The sequence below is a fragment of the Erpetoichthys calabaricus genome, chromosome 18 (assembly GCF_900747795.2).
Source record: "Erpetoichthys calabaricus chromosome 18, fErpCal1.3, whole genome shotgun sequence".
Classification (NCBI taxonomy): Eukaryota; Metazoa; Chordata; class Cladistia; order Polypteriformes; family Polypteridae; genus Erpetoichthys; species Erpetoichthys calabaricus.
In genome coordinates, this window is record NC_041411.2 from 14861806 (window position 1) to 14879936 (window position 18131).

An 18131-nucleotide genomic window follows, 5' to 3' on the forward strand; every position below is an offset into this window, starting at 1 on the left:
TTACATGGTTTACTCAACAGTCGTCATTATTTGAGTCCCTTCCCCCAACCTTAACCATAACATAACTGGGAATATCATATATCATCACTGGTGTATAAGGAAAAGTGACAGCTCCCTCAACAGAGTGGAGCTCTGGAGCTAAGCACCGAGACTCTTATTGGATTCACCTCTCTTGTGTGGCAAAGTTAGGCAGTGGCTAAAGTGTTGAACTGTATAGTAGAAGGATTTACAGCTGAAGGCTAAGCAGGTGTATGAATAAGTCATGTTATTACCTGTAAAGGTTCTATATGAAATAAAAAGTTTCATGTGCCAATACACTTATGTTGGCACTTAGAGACATGGTAGTGTCAGTGGCACACTGCATTAATCTGTCTGAGCAACTCCAGCTGTATAAACTTCTGCAATGCATCACTGACGGATAAGCAGCAAACTGTGCCAAGTTTCCACCACCCAGCCCTCTGGGGCCACAGGAACAGCTTGAAAAATTAAACAAACCCAAGTGAATGACAAATGTTCTTCATGAGCATTTAATGGTCTCCTCTCAGGCTTGATGGCTCGAGTTATTCCTGAGCTCTGTAATTAAAAGCATTACATATTCAGGTTGGGTTTACTATTCATTTCAAGTCTTCAATGGAAAAATGTAGTTTAAGAGGTGGACTGAAGCAGAGGGCAATGCTGAGCAGACTACACAGCCACATGGTTAATTGCTTGTTGGCATGATGGACAGAAAAGCCTCAAAAAATACAAATAAATGGCTGACTGATCAACATGGTGAGTATCTGGCTGGGAATTTGGACAACAATGAAAGTATGGCAAAGAGTGTCAAAAAAAAAAAATGGTTGAGGGCCTTCGACAACAACTATTACCAATTTGAAGAAGAGCAGTCACCTCCCAGACAGAAACTGCGCACAAACATCGACATCAACCAACCTAAGCCAACATTTTCTGTTTATTTAGTGAACTTACTGAATTTTTACTCACTCATTGGATATATTTTAATTACACAATTACACTTGATTCCTCTAGAGAGTAGTCAATGCCGCCTTCATGCACTCACTCACTCATTGTATTTCTCATTTTAATGAAATAATTACACTTTATTCTTCTAGAACAAGGGTGTCGAACTCTGCGCCTGAAGGGCCACAGTGGCTGCAGGATTCCATTCTAACCCTTTTCCTAATCAGTGACCAGTTATTACTGCTAATTAACTCCTTTCCCATTCATTTTAATAACCCTGTTTTTAAGGATTCAGTCCTCTGAATGTATTCCTTTCTTCATTTAATGACAGCCAAACAGAAATGAGATGTGAAATGAGCCAACAGATGACCAGCTAAACTGGGATTTTAAACCCCAACCAATTTCACTTCAACCAATCTCTTAATGAGAAGCCAATTCTTGCTGTTAATTAAACCCTTTATTTAATTCCATGGCTTGTTGCTGCTCTCATTCTGCCACAGCAGACATTTCCAAAACTATTGATTTTTCTGTTTATTTCTAAGAACACCATCAAAATGTTTTAGTGACCTGAGAGATCAACCTTTCTTTATTTTCAAATACTGTGTGATGGACACAGGTGAGCTGGTCATGTGGCAGCTTGATTTGTCTCTCATTATTATTTGGCTGCTAATTAAGGAAAAAGAGACAACTAAGGGGCCTGAGTCAAGTTAATTAAAACTAAGGCAAAAGACATTAATTAGCAGCAAAAACTTGTCACTAATGAAGAAGATGGTTAGAATGAAAAAATGCAGCCACTGTGGCCCTCCAGAACCGGAGTTTGACACCCGTGTTTCAGACAGTAAGGTAGTCCAACCTTCATTCATTAATTCATTCATTCTTTTACTCACTGATTTCATTACAAGTTTAACTACACAGATTCCTCTACATAGAAGTGATGTGCTGCATTCACTCACTCACTCACTCAAATTATAATTTTAGTTGCTCAAATATTTCTTCCTCCAGAGAGTATCTAAATGCTGCCCTCACTCACTCACTCACTCACTCACTCACTCACTCACTCACTCACTCACTCACTCACTCACTCACTCACTCACTCACTCACTCACTCACTCACTCACTCACTGACTCACTCACTCACTCACTCACTCACTCTTTCTAATCATACTTTATTCCTCTAGAGAGTATTGAAATGACATTCATTCATTCACACTTTCACCCACTTATTCTATTTAATTTTAATTGCAGTTACACTTAATTTTCATTTTAATGTAATCACACAATTATGATTTATTCAACTACAACTTGCAATTGACCACCTTAAATACCTTTTCTCGTGATTGGACACACATGTCTATGAAGTTCAAGGCTTCACAAACTGATCCAAACAATTTGGTGTTGCAAGTAATCAGTATTGAGCAGTTACATGCATTCAAATCAGCAAAATTACAAGGGTACCCAAATTTTTGCACAGCCAGTTTTTCACATTTGATTAAATTTCACACAACAAAATACTGCTTCACTAAAAATCTTTGTTCGGGAAACACCCCAGTACTCAGATGTTCCTAGGAAATGAAAGACATACCACTGTTATCTTTTTTGTTGAAAGGAGAGTAAATTATTATGCAGGCTGAGAGGGTTTCCCAAACTTTTCATATGACTGTAGCACACGCACACACAAATTATCCTGAGCATTTCGACAGAGAGGTAAAACTAAAAGAAGTGGCAGAATGTTAACTTAAATGCTTTTCTGAACAGATGAGTTTTAAGTTGTTTTTTAAATGAATGAATTGAGTCAGCTGATCTAATTAATTTAGGGAGGTCATTCTAAAGTCTGGGCACTACACAGCTGAAGACCCTGTCACCCATAGTGTGCAGGTTAGTGTGGGGCACAACAAGATTACCAGAATCAGAGGACCTTAGTGGGTGAAGAGGTGCATAGCGATGGAGAAGATCACTGATGTAGTCTGGCACAAGGCCATTTAAAAGTATTGTCCAGTGTCTGCGTATACATGCATATATCAATCTTCTATAACCCATATGTTATAATCCTCACAGGTGGTGCAGTGGTAGTGCTTCTGCTTTGCAGTAAGGAGACTGTGGAAGATTGTGGGTTCGCTTCCCGGTTCCTTCCTGTGTGGATAGCGCTTTGAGTACTGAGAAAAGCGCTATATAAATGTAATGAATTATTATTATTATTAAACAAATGACAAACATTCATTGTAATTATAATTTTAATTACACCAGTATACTTTATTCTTTTAGAGTATCAAAATGCTACCTTCATTTATTCATTCATTCTTTCACTCACTCATTTTATATACGTATATTTAAAATGACACAATTTCACTTTATTCCTTTAGTGAGTATTGAAATGTCAACTTCATTCATTTGTTCATTTTCAAATGACACTTGATTCTTCTAGAGAGTAGTCATACACCACAAGTCCCTATGAACCCCACAAAGGCCACATTTTCTGTATGCTCAGCACTGAATACTTGGAGATAATGAAGTAGTTATCATTATAAACAAACACTTTAAATAAGAACCATCATTGAAAGAATTCAAAGGCGGTTCCTTTCTCAACCATCAAGTAATTATCATCTCTTGTTATTTTTATATGGTTTGTTTATTTACAGATGACACAGTGGCACATTAGGCAGTGTTGCTCTCTACAGGTTTTCCTTTGGGTACTGTACTCACCCAAAACCTCACAGACATGTAGGTTAGAGGTTTAACTAGCTTGTGTCAGTGTGTCCAGTGATGGACTCGCACCCTCTTTAGGGCTTCTTCCTGCTTTGTCATCAGTACTGTCAGGTGGGCTCTGACCACCCCCCATACCATACATTGAAATACGTGGGTTGGATGGATTCATGTCATTGCATTTATAGATTTTTTCAGGCTTGCAGCTTAGGTTCCAACTTTGCACGCAATACTACAAGAATAATCTCCAACAAGTTGCAAGTTTGAAAAATGGATGAACGGGTGATTTGCATGCTGCTTCAGATGACACGTAACTTTAAAATGATCAACCACCAGATTCTCAGTTCTGCTTTAAGACATTTAACAAGCAGCTACTGTAATACAAAAATAAGTTTGACCAAAGTCAGCCTATCCAGTTCCACTTGATTTTCTGTTTAAATTTAAGTTTTCACAAAGCCTTAATGGAAATCCAGAAGATGGACACTAATATGACTGCTTAGTTGCTCATTTCCATTTGGAAACACAAGTAAAACAAATGGCACATTCCTCCTCCTCCTTGAGACATTCAGTGGACAGGTGGGCACCTTGCCCATTCCCGCTAGGGGCGATTGCCTTTTTGTAGTCTTCAGACAGATAAGCAGATCTGGTGGATTATGTGTAATGAATCGGTCACATTCAGGTGGCCTCTTTTAAGATACTTGGGAGGCTTAACATTCTGTCAGTCACTAGTTTGCCAAGAGCATTACAGGGCAGTTGGAGGGCACTTAGAATTTCAGTCTGGACAAGGTTATAATGCTCTTCAAAATTCTCAATTCTGCAAGAAGTAAGGCAGTGAATGATGTGGGTGGGCACATCTGGCTTAGGGCAATCAAACTGAGAAATGAGTGATGCTAACAAAGGTCTGAGGCAGACTTATGAAGACGACCTGAGGCTAATACCTTTAATGAAGATTAAGCTATCAGAAGAAAAGGATTAGCAGAGACCTGCTTAGAATAGCAGGATGACCCAGGATTGGCCTCAGCTCGTGCCAATCTGATGAAGGGCAGGGAAAACGATGAGTGTTGGCAGTCATAAAACAAAAGTAGTGTGCCGTTTGTGAACCGGGTTCTGTCCACTAAGCTAATTTCCACGTCCTGAGGATTAGTAAGGGTGGACTGTCCAGCAGATTTTTTTAAACTCCATTAATGGCAGAAGATGCAGTCCAATACCACAAGGGCCACCCCCCCCCCCCCCCCATTTCACACCAATAGAATGACCTAGGAATATAATTGATTGTCTTGACCATAGTTTCCCACCCATCCTTCTTTCAACTGTCTAAACCCAATTCCTGTTTGTGGGAGCTGGAACTTTTCTGGCCACTAGAAATACAATGCAGGAACCACACGCTCCTTGGTGAGGCAACCTTCTTCTTGTTGTTTCAAATACAACATGCCAGCTAAACAATTAGGCTTAAAACCAAAACAGATGCAGCTATAAATCCTTTGATCTGGTCAAGAAATCAGTAAAATGTATTGGGTCCCTCCTTAATAATGTATTCCATAAAAGGCATCTTGTTCATTATCACTATTGCAGCAGCACCCTTCACTATTCTTGTTTTATCTTATTTCTCTTCAATTAAGTTTTTTGCCATCCCACTGCAGTCTCGTTATATCGTTCTAGAAGGTTCAATCCTTTTCATTCCCTATTTCTCTTGTCTTGAGAGTCTGTTGATTTTTTTCCTCATCAATACTGATGCACTGACTCTGAGTTGCTGGTCCCTTCTACTTTTGTCCTCTAGTGTCTTTTCCTTGTCAAGGGTAGCTACTGGCCATGGCTTTACATCACTAGAGGTGAAATTTTGTAAGATTTTCCAGTTTCATTGTGTTCATATTATAAAGGTGATTTGGCTCAACATTAGTCCCTAGTCCAGGACCTAACACCAGACAGAAGTTTCCTAAACAGACTATTCTGCCTGAGGGTGAGAAGAGGACCAGGAGATGAAACGTGGTCAAAACCAGAAATGAGAGGAAAGAAGTCATAGAGAAACAGAAAGATTGGAAGCCAGAAATTGGAGAAGGAAATGCACTCTTAATTTTGACAGCAATTTTACCCATTATCACGGATATGGAGTGAATGTTTGTGCCAGATTTCAAGGGTCATGTTGATGACACAAGGTGCGGTGATGTCTGAAACAGTGTTCTACGGAAATCGGAAGCAGTGTGTTGGTAATGGGAATTATTTGGTAACATCCAAATGCAAAAAAAAAATAACATTGCAGCACCATGAATGAATTAATCATTATATTCAGGAAATATTATAAGACGAGGAAAACACACAGAAAAGTTTTAGAGAAAAAGTAACCCATATTCCCATGTATAGTTTTGTTCTAAAAATATATTTTTTAAGAGGAAAAAAAAACCTCAAAGTGAAAAAATCATAACACAGAAGAGGGGAGTCTACATCTTGGGTATTACTGTCATCTTCATCACACCATAAAAGACTTGCACATTTAACAATGTTACATTCTTTCCCACTTACTTTTGTGAGAAGCATACCACATCTTGCACCATGTTTAGAAGCTACTGATCACTGTTTTGTGCCCCACTCCTAGAATTAAATCATGACCCTCAGAACTGAACTGTAGCCCTGCCATAAATTATTTAAGCAGCCAAGCCTGAGCATTCTTTGCAGGAGCCACACCATTACTGCAGCTAACACTTTCCGCTTCTAACACCACAGTGCTTCTACAATTGAATCATAGGCCTAACAGCATTTGTATAGCAAACTTAGCAATTTGAGCAGAAGGGAACGTTCAGTAACCCAAGAGCACGATTATCATCGGCATGCTTTGAATCTTAATTTCACATTTTTTGGGTTGGTTTTTGCAGGTTATATATTATCTGGAATAAATAACTGACATGGTTATTATTTTTTTTTTATTTAATTTGTGATGTAATCCTAGTGTCATTGTCAGTTCTGTCTTACATTCACGGTTGCATTCTTGGTGGTAATGATGCTCATTGCCAGTCATGTGTTTGCTGATGGCATCCATATTTTCTGGATATTTTCAGAACAAAGAATTAAATAATTTCTAGTTGTTTAGTTAACAGATCTTTAGGCAGACAGAGTTGGACTTAGTTTAACGCTCCGACAATTGGTTTTCAACTCCCTCTCAAAGCCTACTTCTTAAAAAAATTTCTCTCCTTTTTGGCACCTTCAGTTCCCTTTGTAACTTTATATATGAGGGTGGCACAGTGGTAGTGCTGCTGCTTTGCAATAAGGAGACCTGGGTTCACATGGAGTTTGCATGTTCTCTGTATGTCTGCATGGGTTTCCTCCCATGGTCAAAAGACATGCAGATTACGTGCACTGGAGAAAATAAATTGGCCCCAGTGTGTGGTTGTGTGTGTGTGTTTGCCCTACAATGTACCGGCACCATGTCCAGTGAAGTATTCCTGGCTTGGGCCCTATGCTAGCTGGGATAGGTTTCAGCACAACCCGTGACCCAGTTCAAGGAATAACGGGTTAGAAAATGAGTGAGTGACTGCCTGACTTTATATATGACTTTCCACCCTTACCCATAGTTGTGCATTATATACTGCTACACTCTGTTCAGCTGACTATGCAAATAGGATACCAAGTCTAACACCATAGTAACTTAGATCATATTCACTGTTACCAATCAACATGGTGTGTCCCCTCATCCTAGAATTGAATCATTGTCCTCTGCCATAAATAACCTACCTAGCTGAGTTAAAGCTTCAGTGGCCTGACAGCATGAGTGTCATCGGCAGGAGGGCTGCCATCACGGCATCATAGCAGACACAATATCATGCTATCCCTGCTAAAATTTTCCATTCAGAAAAGAATATCCCACTGTTACCACCATTATTAGTAACTGTAGAGGTAGACCTCTTGCCTGGGATTGAACCCAAGCCTTGGTGGTTTATTAAAAAAAAAAAAGTCACACAGAGAAAAGCTTCAGTTTCCTTGTATCTGAAGGAAAGGTCCCATTAGTGCACCACAGCAGGCTTACATGTTCACATGTGTTTCACTCAAAGTTCACAGGTTAATTATGTTAGTCAATTAGCCAACAGTCATCCAGCCATCCATTCTTTTTTTTTTTTTTTTAAATTTATTTATTAATTTTATTGTAATCATTCCATACAAATAGATCAATTTATAACAAAAAAAAAAAATTGCAGACAAATCAAACCCCACCCCTGAGAAGGAGAGCTTAGCCAAAGGAGAATTGCTTAGGGCTTTTTAATAAGGCAAAAGCCAAGCAAAATGACACCTTTTATTGGCTAACTAGAAAGATTACAATATGCAAGCTTTCGAGGCAACTCAGGCCCCTTCTTCAGGCAAGATGTAATAAGGCAACAATAAACAAAAGATAGGAAGAAATATATATATAGGTAAATAAAAAATGGAGAAGGGAATGAAATGCGGTAATAGTTATTTCTCTTATTCTAAAATAATAGTGATTAGATCCTGCCAGGTTTAAAAAAAATTCTGTACAGATCTTCTAACTGAGAATTTGATTTTTTCCAATTTCAAATAATATAAAACATCGGTTTCCCACTGACTTATCAGAGGAGAGATAAGATTCTTCCAATTTAACAAAATAAGTCTGCGTGCCAAAAGTGTAGTGAATGCAGTCACCGTTTGCTTGTCCTTCTCCACTTCAAGTCCGTCTGGAAGAACACCGAACACAGCTGTTAATGGGTTAGGAGGGATTGTGACCCCAAGGCTGTCTGAAAGGCATTTAAAAATTTTGGTCCAAAATGATGTTAGTTGGGTGCAGGTCCAAAACATGTGACCCAGTGAGGCAGGAGCTTGGTTGCAGCGTTCGCAGGTTGGATCTTGCCCTGGAAACATTTTGGACAGTTTTAAGCGACACAGATCTGCTCGATATATAATTTTTAGTTGAATAATTCTATGCTTTGTGCATATGGAGCTCGAGTGAATTCTCTGCTTTGCTACCTTCCACTCCTTTTCTGATATATTAAGAGATCTTCTTCCCAATTTCCTCTTGGATCTTTGAAAGGTAGGAACTCTAATAAGATTTTACATAATGCGGAAATGGTGTTTAATTCCTCGAAATTGAGCAGTATTTTTTCCAGCATGGTGGAGGGTACGAGGTGAGGAAAATCAGACAGTTTCTGTTTAACAAAATTTCTAATTTGAAGATAGTGAAAGAAATGTGTAGCTGGGAGGTTGAATTTGGAACGTAATTGTTCAAAAGATGCAAATATGTTGTCTATATAAAGATCTCTGAGCATTTTAATCCCAAAACTTTTCCAGATATTAAAAACTGGATATGTTTGCAAGGGTTGAAAGAAGTGGTTCTCTTGCAGAGGTGCCACGGATAAAAGATTTCCCATCTTAAAATGCTTTCTAATTTGGTTCTATATTCTAAGTGAGTAAAGCACAATTGGGTTATTAGTATATTTGCGATAACTTGCATTTATTGGAGCGCAGAGTAGGGAGTATAAAGAAGTACTACAGGATTTTATTTCTATTGCGGACCAGGCCTGTGTATGTTCATTTATTTGTGTCCAGGTTTTTATGGCTTGTATGTTTGCTACCCAGTAATAAAACTGAAAATTAGGTAAAGCCATGCCACCTTCTGCCTGAGGTCTTTGTAGGGTCGCTCTTCAGATACGTGGGTGTTTTGAGTTCCAAATGAATGAGGTTATTGTTGACTCTCATTGCTTAAAAAACAATTTATTGATATATATTAGTATGTTTTGAAATAAAAAAAGAAATTTAGGAAGGATATTCATCTTAACAACGTTAATTCTTCCAGCTAGAGTGAGATGAAGGATTGACCATCTATGCAAGTCTTGCTTAATTTTTTCCATACAAACGGCAACATTTTGTTGATAAAGAGTTTTATGTTTACTTGTGATATTTACCCCTAGGTATTTAAACTGATCTGCTATGGTAAAAGGTAGGGTGTCCAATCTAATATTATATGCTTGTGAATTCACTGGAAAGAGTATACTTTTATTCAGATTAATTCTAAAACCAGATATCTTTTGAAATTCTGTGAGTGCTGTTAAAACTGCAGGCACAGTGTTTTCTGGGTCTGATATATATAAAACCATATCATCTGCATATAGAGAGATTTTCTGTTCCAGTCCTTCTCTGATAATCCCCTTTATCTGATAAGAATTTCGACAGTGAACCGCCAGTGGTTCAATGGCGATTGCAAACAGCAGTGGCGACAAGGGACATCCTTGTCTGGTACTAAGTTCTAGCTTAAAGTAGTCTGAACAAACGTTGTTAATACAAACTGAAGCTTCTGGATTGGGATACAGTAGTTTGATCCATGCACAGATATTCGGGCCAAACCCAAATTTCTCCAATGCAGTGAAAAGGTAGTTCCATTCAATCATATCAAATGCTTTTTCTGCGTGTAATGATAGTAATATCTCTGGGGTGTTTGATTTTGCTGGTGAATATATAACATTAAACAAGCGTCTGAGATTGGAAGATAGGTGTCGGCCTTTAATAAATCCAGTTTGATCCTGTGATATTACCGAGGGCAGCACTTTCTCCATCCTTCTAGCTAGAACTTTTGAGAGTATCTTAACTTCATTATTCAGGAGTAAAATTGGTCTGTATGATGCACACTGTAACAAGTACTTATTTTGTTTAGGAAAGACGGTGATTAATGCTTGACGAAATGTTTGAGGTAGTATTTGGTTGTCTCTAGCTTCTGTAAATGTTGCCAATAAGAGGGGAGCTAGCTGAGTGGAGAATTTCTTATAAAATTCTACGGGGTAACCATCAGGGCCTGCTGATTTCCCGCTTTGAAGTGACTTTATAGCATCTAGTAATTCTGTTAGCGTCAGAGGTTTATCCAGTTCCTCAGCACTTAAAGCATCTATTTGTGGTGTCTGTAATGTATCCAGAAATGCATTAGATTGTGTGTTGTCTTCTTTGAACTCAGCAGAATATAAGGATTTATAATAATCTCTAAATGCGTGCATTATATTTTTATGGTCAATGATTTCTTCTCCATTCGTGTTGGTGATTACTGGTATTGCATTGCGAACTTCTTGTTTGTGAATTTGTTGAGCTAAAAGCTTATTAGCTTTCTCTCCGTGTTCATAGTAATGATGTCTTTACTTATAAATAAGTTGTTCAGTTTCTTTAGTTGTTAAGATGTTGAGTTCTGTATGCAGGGCCTGCCTTTTCCTGTGAAGAGCTTCACTTGGACGCCTGGCTTGTTCTTCATCTATTCCAGTAATTTCGCTTCTTAGCTCTGACAGTTTCTTGGTTTCTAATTTATTTCTGTGGGAAAGATATGAAATAATCTGTCCTCTTAAGAAGGCCTTTAGAGTTTCCTAGAGTGTTCCTGCAGAAACCTCTGTGGGTGTTGTTTGTCTCTAGGAAGAAGCTGATTTGTTTGGATATAAATTCTGTGCAGTTCTCATCTGCTGATAGAAGAGGGTTAAGACGCCATCTACGAGGTGAGTGTGAGGGGCTTAAAGATTTTAGCTCCAAGACTAGAGGGGCATGGTCGGAGATAACAATTGTGTCGTATTTGCATGATTTAATCGTAGGCAGGAAATTATTATCTATAAAAAAATAATCAATTCTTGAGTAGCTATGATGAACTGGTGAGTAGAACGAATATGATCTTGAGTTTGGGTTAAGAAACCTCCAGTGGTCTGATAAGTTGTGGTCAGTTAAAAACTGTGTAATTGTTTTTGCAGTGTTAGATGTCGTCCCCCCTGTCACAGGAGTCCTATCTAAGAGTGGATTTAAAACACAATTAAAGTCCCCAGCCATTATAATTTTATGAGTGTTCACATTGGGAATGGATGCAAATAGATTTTGCATGAATTCCTTATCATCGACATTGGGTGCATAAACATTTATCAAAATCATTTTACTGTTAAATAAGTTGCCCATGACCATCACATATCTCCCTTCAGGGTCCGATACTACATCTGATGCTACAAATGGAACTGTTTTTGAACTGTTTTTAGAATTCCCACCCCTCTAGTTTTCTTTATAAAGCTAGAATGGAACATTTGGCCAGTCCAGTCTTTTTGTAGCCTGAACTGATCCTTGCTTAGTAAGTGGGTCTCCTGTAAAAGTACTATTTTAGCGTTTAAGCCTGTTAGGTGAGAGCATACTTTCTTTCTCTTTAATTCATGATTCAGGCCTTTAACATTTCAGCTCAAAGTTAACTGTCCCATCATGGAAACATTGATTCTGAGTTTTTAATGTCATTTTATAGTCTTAACTGGTAGTGAGGCAGTTTTAATCTTAATTTAAAAATTCCCCATGAGTTATTGCATTTTAGCCTATTGTTGCATTGATATTTATAGTTATAAGGATTAGAAGAATAGCATTAGATATAGCCTGCTCTCTTTCTCTCCCCCGTTTATTCCCCCCCCCCCCCATTTTGCCTCCCCACATGAGGCTAGATCCCACTTCGCGATGTCCTGGTCCTCTGACATACAAAGAGACAGAGCACGTCCAAAACAAAACAAACCCCACCCCGCAGCGGTGTTAGAGTATTAAAACAAAGAGATATCTATTGCAGCTGAATTCTAAATACTATCTGCCGAAAATAAAATCATTAACAGTCTTTACGCTTAAAATAATCTTCAGCAATTTTAAGATATTAAGATAATAAAAGAATGAACCCTGGGAATGATTTTTAAAAAGTCGTCTAGGATAAACATCCATTCATCCGTTTTCCATCCCGCTGAATCCGAACACAGGGTCACGGGGGTCTGCTGGAGCCAATCCCAGCCAACACTGGGCACAAGGCAGGAACCAATCCGGGGCAGAGTGCCAACCCACCGCAGGACACACACAAACACACCCACACACCAAGCACACACTAGGGCCAATTTAGAATCACCAATCCACCTAACCTGCATGTCTTTGGACTGTGGGAGGAAACCCACGCAGACACGGGGAGAACATGCAAACTCCACGCAGGGAGGACCCGGGAAGCAAACCCAGGTCCCCAGGTCTCCCAACTGCGAGGCAGGAGTGCTACCCACTGCGCCGCCCACTAGGATAAACATAATAAATCCTAATGTAATAGTAGAAATGTAATAGTAGAAATAGCAATAAACCAAGAGTATGATGTTAAACAGTCTACTTAAAGGTAGTTAAAAAAAAAAAACACAAAACAGAAAAAACACCCTACTTTAATTACTTCCACACTTACGTCTATAACTGTAATTAAGACATAAACATATAATGTCCAAGTAAAGAAAAGGATGTATATTTATAATACCAGTCTCTTTAAACGATCCAAGAGCAGATGATAGGTCCTTCCCATGTCTTGACAGAATACGGCTCCTTATTAACTTTCAAAAGAGTGTCGGAAACAGCTTCTTTAGTTCCTTTTCAGCTTCCTCCTTGCTTGGAAATACATAATATTGGTCTTGAACTTCCACTTTCAGTTTGGCGGGATACAAGAGGCTGTATTTGATATCGGCTTTCTGTAGCAACTTTTTAATATTAAAGTAGGCTGCACGTTTTGCAGCTGTTAATGGTGAGAAGTCGGGGAAAATACGAATAAGATTATTTTCAAATATAATCTCTTGCTTGTGTCTGAGAAGTGCCATCACATCAAGCTTACATCGTAATCAGTGTCGAGTTTAAAATCATCTCCAATTATTTTAGAGAGTAATTCTACTGCAAATTTCACTGAGATTGAGCTTTCTCGTTTCTCAGGTATACCCTCAATTCTTATATTGTTTCTTCTGCACCCATCTTCCAGGGCCACAAGTCTGTCTTTGACTTTGATGCAGTTTTAAGTTTCTTTTCCGGTTCTTTCTGACTTTTCTTCTTGTTACTCATGCTTGTATGTTGTAGTGGAAGTTCCTTGGTCGGGTTAAATACAGGATACCTCTAAATAATATGAAATACATGGGAAAATAAAGCCGCTGCTAGCGGAGCTCTGCTTCAGACGTCCATCTCCTATAATGGACAAGACCAAAGGTCTCCATTCTTTTAAATTCTGTTACAAGCTCTCCAGGATACAGAGGATTATGTATAATGCAGGCAACAGACATTGATCGGAGGCCAGTCTGTTACATGTCACATTGATAAACACACCCACATCTTTGCCCACACACAGGTGTTTGGGATATGGGAAGAAAAGAGGAGAAGAAAACGTCACAGAGGCACAAGGAAAACATGCAAACTCTATATAGACAGTGACAGTTACACATGAATGGTAGCCATTATTCCTATTACACAAGCGAAAAGCTGCGGTGGGCTGGCGCCCTGCCCAGGGTTTGTTTCTTGCCTTGCGCCCTGTATTGGCTGGGATTAGCTCCAGCAGACCCACGTGACCCTGTAGCTAGGATATAGCAGGTTGGATAATGGATGGATGGACAAATGAAAAGTATTTGTCTACCTAATGAGAGCAGACCGTCTACCTGGCCATGTTTAGTAGGTTCAATGAGAAAAAGTGCATCATTCACGTGAAGTGTGGGGTCATGCCAGTATCGGTTGCCAGTGTTAAGTCATGACTACTGAGCAATGGTAACATTTAAGTGTCCCCTTCCCCACTCAGCCAGTTTAGAATTGCATTAATTGTGCACATGATGATAGGATTTGATCAAATTATTAATGACAATGGGGTAGCCAGTCTGAGCCTGCCTCTTCACAGAGGGCATATTGGTGCTTCTGATGGCTTCCAACTGATCATTTCTATCCTGTTTTTGCATTTGTATTTGCAGGGGCTATTGAAGGAGCCATAATTGTGAAGCCTGTTAGCTGCTGAACGACTGCTGTGTTACAACGAACGTGAGTGTTTCAAATTGTTGTTATGGCTTGATGGAGAACGTATTGCTGTAAATTATATTGTGGATCAAAACGGTGAAGGGCATTGATTTATTTCTGAGAAAATCAATAAACACAGCAGACTGACAGCTCTGCACTCCGGCTTCGGCACACAGCCAATGAGCCATGAGCTCGGGATGCAGATCTGCTAACTGAATCCACCATCCCTCTCGCTCACTGTCTTCCCAGCTGACCCCAATTGAAAAGCTGTAATACGTGTTTAACAAATGATCTTGAATTACATGAAGAAAATGTTAAGATGAATATTCCACCACACTGCACATGCACTTTTGTTGGGAAAAGAGCTGGTAGAGCCAACTCACCAAGGACTTACCAGAAGGGCCTTTTGTAGGCATAAGTAAGCCAACCCACACACAGAAGAAGGGTGAAACGGGGTGGGGGCCCACAATAGAAGTATTACTAAGGGGCCCTAAAAGGCTAGAAACGGTCCTGCTTACCAGGCATATCCACCAAGAGAGAAAGGAGTAGAGAGCTTCACTAGTTATAGTCCACACTTTTATGTCACCAACAATGTAACTAAGGATTTCAGGGCACAATGAGGTCTTTAAGTCACTTCATCACAATAGGGGCACAGCTGAATTGCAGAGCTGCTTTGGTTTGTCTCCAGCAGTAAGCAAAGAGGTTTTAGGTTAGACTAGGCAAATGTGGCATTATGATCAGGGAGCTAGCTGGCTTCCCTTATGATTCATTTTGTGGTTTTATACTTGCAAGCTTAGACTTTGTATGCATTTTGGAATCTCCCATTCATTTGTATTAAGTTCTTAATTACTATAATTATATTTTTATTTTTTAGATTAATTTAGGTTAATTCTCACATTTTGTGTGCTTTTGCTTGGCCATTGCCAAGTTACCATTCACATGGTATGCGTTCAGGTGACATATTATGTCATCTCTCCCCACCTACTATATATAAGAAGGTGGTTAATTAATCTTTGCATTCAGGATCCACGGTATTGTGTAAAGTTAGTAAAAAAAACTTTCTAGAGAGTCCAGACTCTGCGTGTTCAATGAGTTTGATTTTCATGAGTGTATTAGAATATTTTTGGTACTCTTTTATCTTTTTTGGTATTGACTGCTGTCTACTTTCTTCTACATTTCTTTGTCTTGCCCTTCATTTGTGTAGCTTTTAAATGTATTTCTCAAGTTGCTTGTAAAATTTGCTGTTATTCTACAAACAACATTGTGTGTTTTGCTGGTTGGGGGTTGTCACCTTTTATTGAGTGTCTCTGCTTGGCTGTTATGCTTGTTGCTGGTTGTCATGATTTTGTTACGGACATATGGCAGCAAAAATAATTCAGAAACACTTGTACAAGCTTCAGAACAGGGTGAACCCTTGGAAGATGCAGTTTAATGTAGAAAAGTGCCCTCCTATGGGCAAAAAGGAATACCAATTATAAATACAAAATGGGAGACAATGTCCAACAGGAAGCAACCTCTGAAAAGCATTTCAAGGTTTATGTTGACACAATATTTTCATCATCTATGCAATGTGCAGAAGCTAAAAAAATGTTAGGTTATAAAGTATTGTAAAAACAGTTGTAAAAACAAATTGAGGGATTTTCTTAGACCAAATCTGCAGTATTGTGTGCAAAAATGACATAGCAGCACTTGAAGCTGTGCAGAGGAAAGCAATCAAGTGCTTCCCAGGACTTAAGGAAATATCATACTTTGAATGACAGACTCAGAGTTTTAAATCTATTTAGTTCTCAACAGGAGAGACCGTGTGGGGACCTAATCTAGTTCTTCAAAATCCTCAAACGTGTTGATAAAGTAGATCAAGCAGAATTCTTTCAAGTTAACAGGGAATCATGTACTTGAGGATAGCAGTGGAAGAATAAGGGGGGAGTGTATTTACGACTGAAGATAGGAACTACTTCTCTACTCTGAACAAACGTCCGAGACATGAAGTTTCAGCAGAAACCCTGACAAGCCTGAAGACAGATCTGGATGAGATATTGGGACAACTTAGTTATTAATTTAAAAACAAAGAAGCTTGAAGGACTAAATGATTTCCTCTCTTTTGTCAAACGAGGGTTTGCCCTGTCATTATTCAACCATTTTATATTATTCTTTGATCTATCACAAGGTTTATTTATTATATCATTATGATGAGATTATGGGTTGAGATTTTATCATAAGATTAGCCAGTTCATGCGAGATTTTAAGTGAGTACATTCAACTTTTCATACATTAAAAAAAAGAGTTTCCTTAGTTCTGCAATTTTCCATGAGAACTGATAAGCAGATTTTTTTACCTGAAATGAGCTGCCATCTCTTAGATAACCTGCCATCTCTCTGCTTAATTATTAGTTAGCACTACAAATCATTCAAGCTTTTCACATAACCAATTATTAAGTTAATAAATCAGCGGGCAGCCTACTATTTAATAAATCAAAACCCACTATTGATTGCACTTGCTTGCTCTCACTTTTCAGGGCACTTGCACATTATGGTCTAAAATTACTCCAGACTGTTACTGTTGTTCCAGGGTTAAAAAATTAGCATAAAGAACAATGAGAAATTCTGATATCTCCGATAAGCAGCGTCCCCTAGTGTTTATAGGGCTGGAGCAGCTATGCTATTGAGATTGTCTTCTTGTTGATTCTAAGTCAGTATTTGTAAGCATTGTTGATGTAAAGCATTTTGGGAATTGGTTCAAAATGAGCAGCATTGTCACACAAGCATGTAACAGACAGGTAGGCAAATTAGAACAGCAGATGTCATTGTTTTAAAAATGTTTTAAAATCATGACTGCTTTAACTGTTATAGAAAGGATTTGTTAAATTATTTTTTCTGCTGTATTTTTTGTTTTTATACATTCTTTTGTAACTTTCCCCTGCTGACATCTTTGGTTTCTGTTTACCGATCTGGAGGACCTGACCCTCTGCCTGAAAGATGATTGTCTTGGTGGCCCCACCCCCTGAAAGTCTATGTAAAGGGGACATACCTAAACACACTAACACAAAAATGAATAAAATACATAAAGAAATTTGAAATAAACAGGATAATATTCAAAACACAACAAAAAAATATTACGTTATTTAAAGTGTAGCAAAAAGATTACAACACATGACACTACATTTAAGCCAGGGCTGGGACCCTAAAACATGACATATGCATTGAAGAAAATAACAAAACCTAAAGCTTGACTGCAAGTCTGATTGAGGGCCAAGCAATTTAACATCTCAGTTGTTACAAGTGTATGTTTGGTTTGGTGTTGGGCATCCCAAAATTTTGAGTTATTAGTTTTCATGGTTTGTATTTTGTTATCATGAGATTTATTTATATATATTTAATACTATGTTTGTAATGTCAACATTTTCTTGTTTTGATTGTGTTTTTAAATGGGTTGTGTTCTAATTCCTTGCTGCACCATATTGTTAGTTATGACATACAATGTTGGTCTGTGGATGTGATATGTGGGTTCATCAAGCAGCCATTCTAAAAACGTTGGACTATTTAAAGAAATGATGAATATAAGAGTGTAGGGAGGGAAAGGATTGTAGCTTAATGTTAGGACCTTTTGGTTGTATTTTTTGAATTTGAAGTTTGGTTTTCCATTGAACTTTTATGCTTGAGTTGGCTCATTTATGTTGTGCTCTGGCCCCTACCTGACTACTATCACTTATTTTGTTTCTC

General features: G+C 38.5%; 1 protein-coding gene across 1 annotated transcript in view; it reads left to right on the plus strand.

Moving 5' to 3' along the window:
• Positions 1-18131, plus strand: part of wscd2 (WSC domain containing 2) — a 105127-nt gene that overhangs the window by 8975 nt on the left and 78021 nt on the right. Inside the window, exon 2 of the mRNA XM_051921321.1 lies at positions 14370-14436. The gene's annotated coding sequence lies outside the window, so the exon portion shown is untranslated. The remainder of the gene's footprint in view (positions 1-14369; positions 14437-18131) is intronic.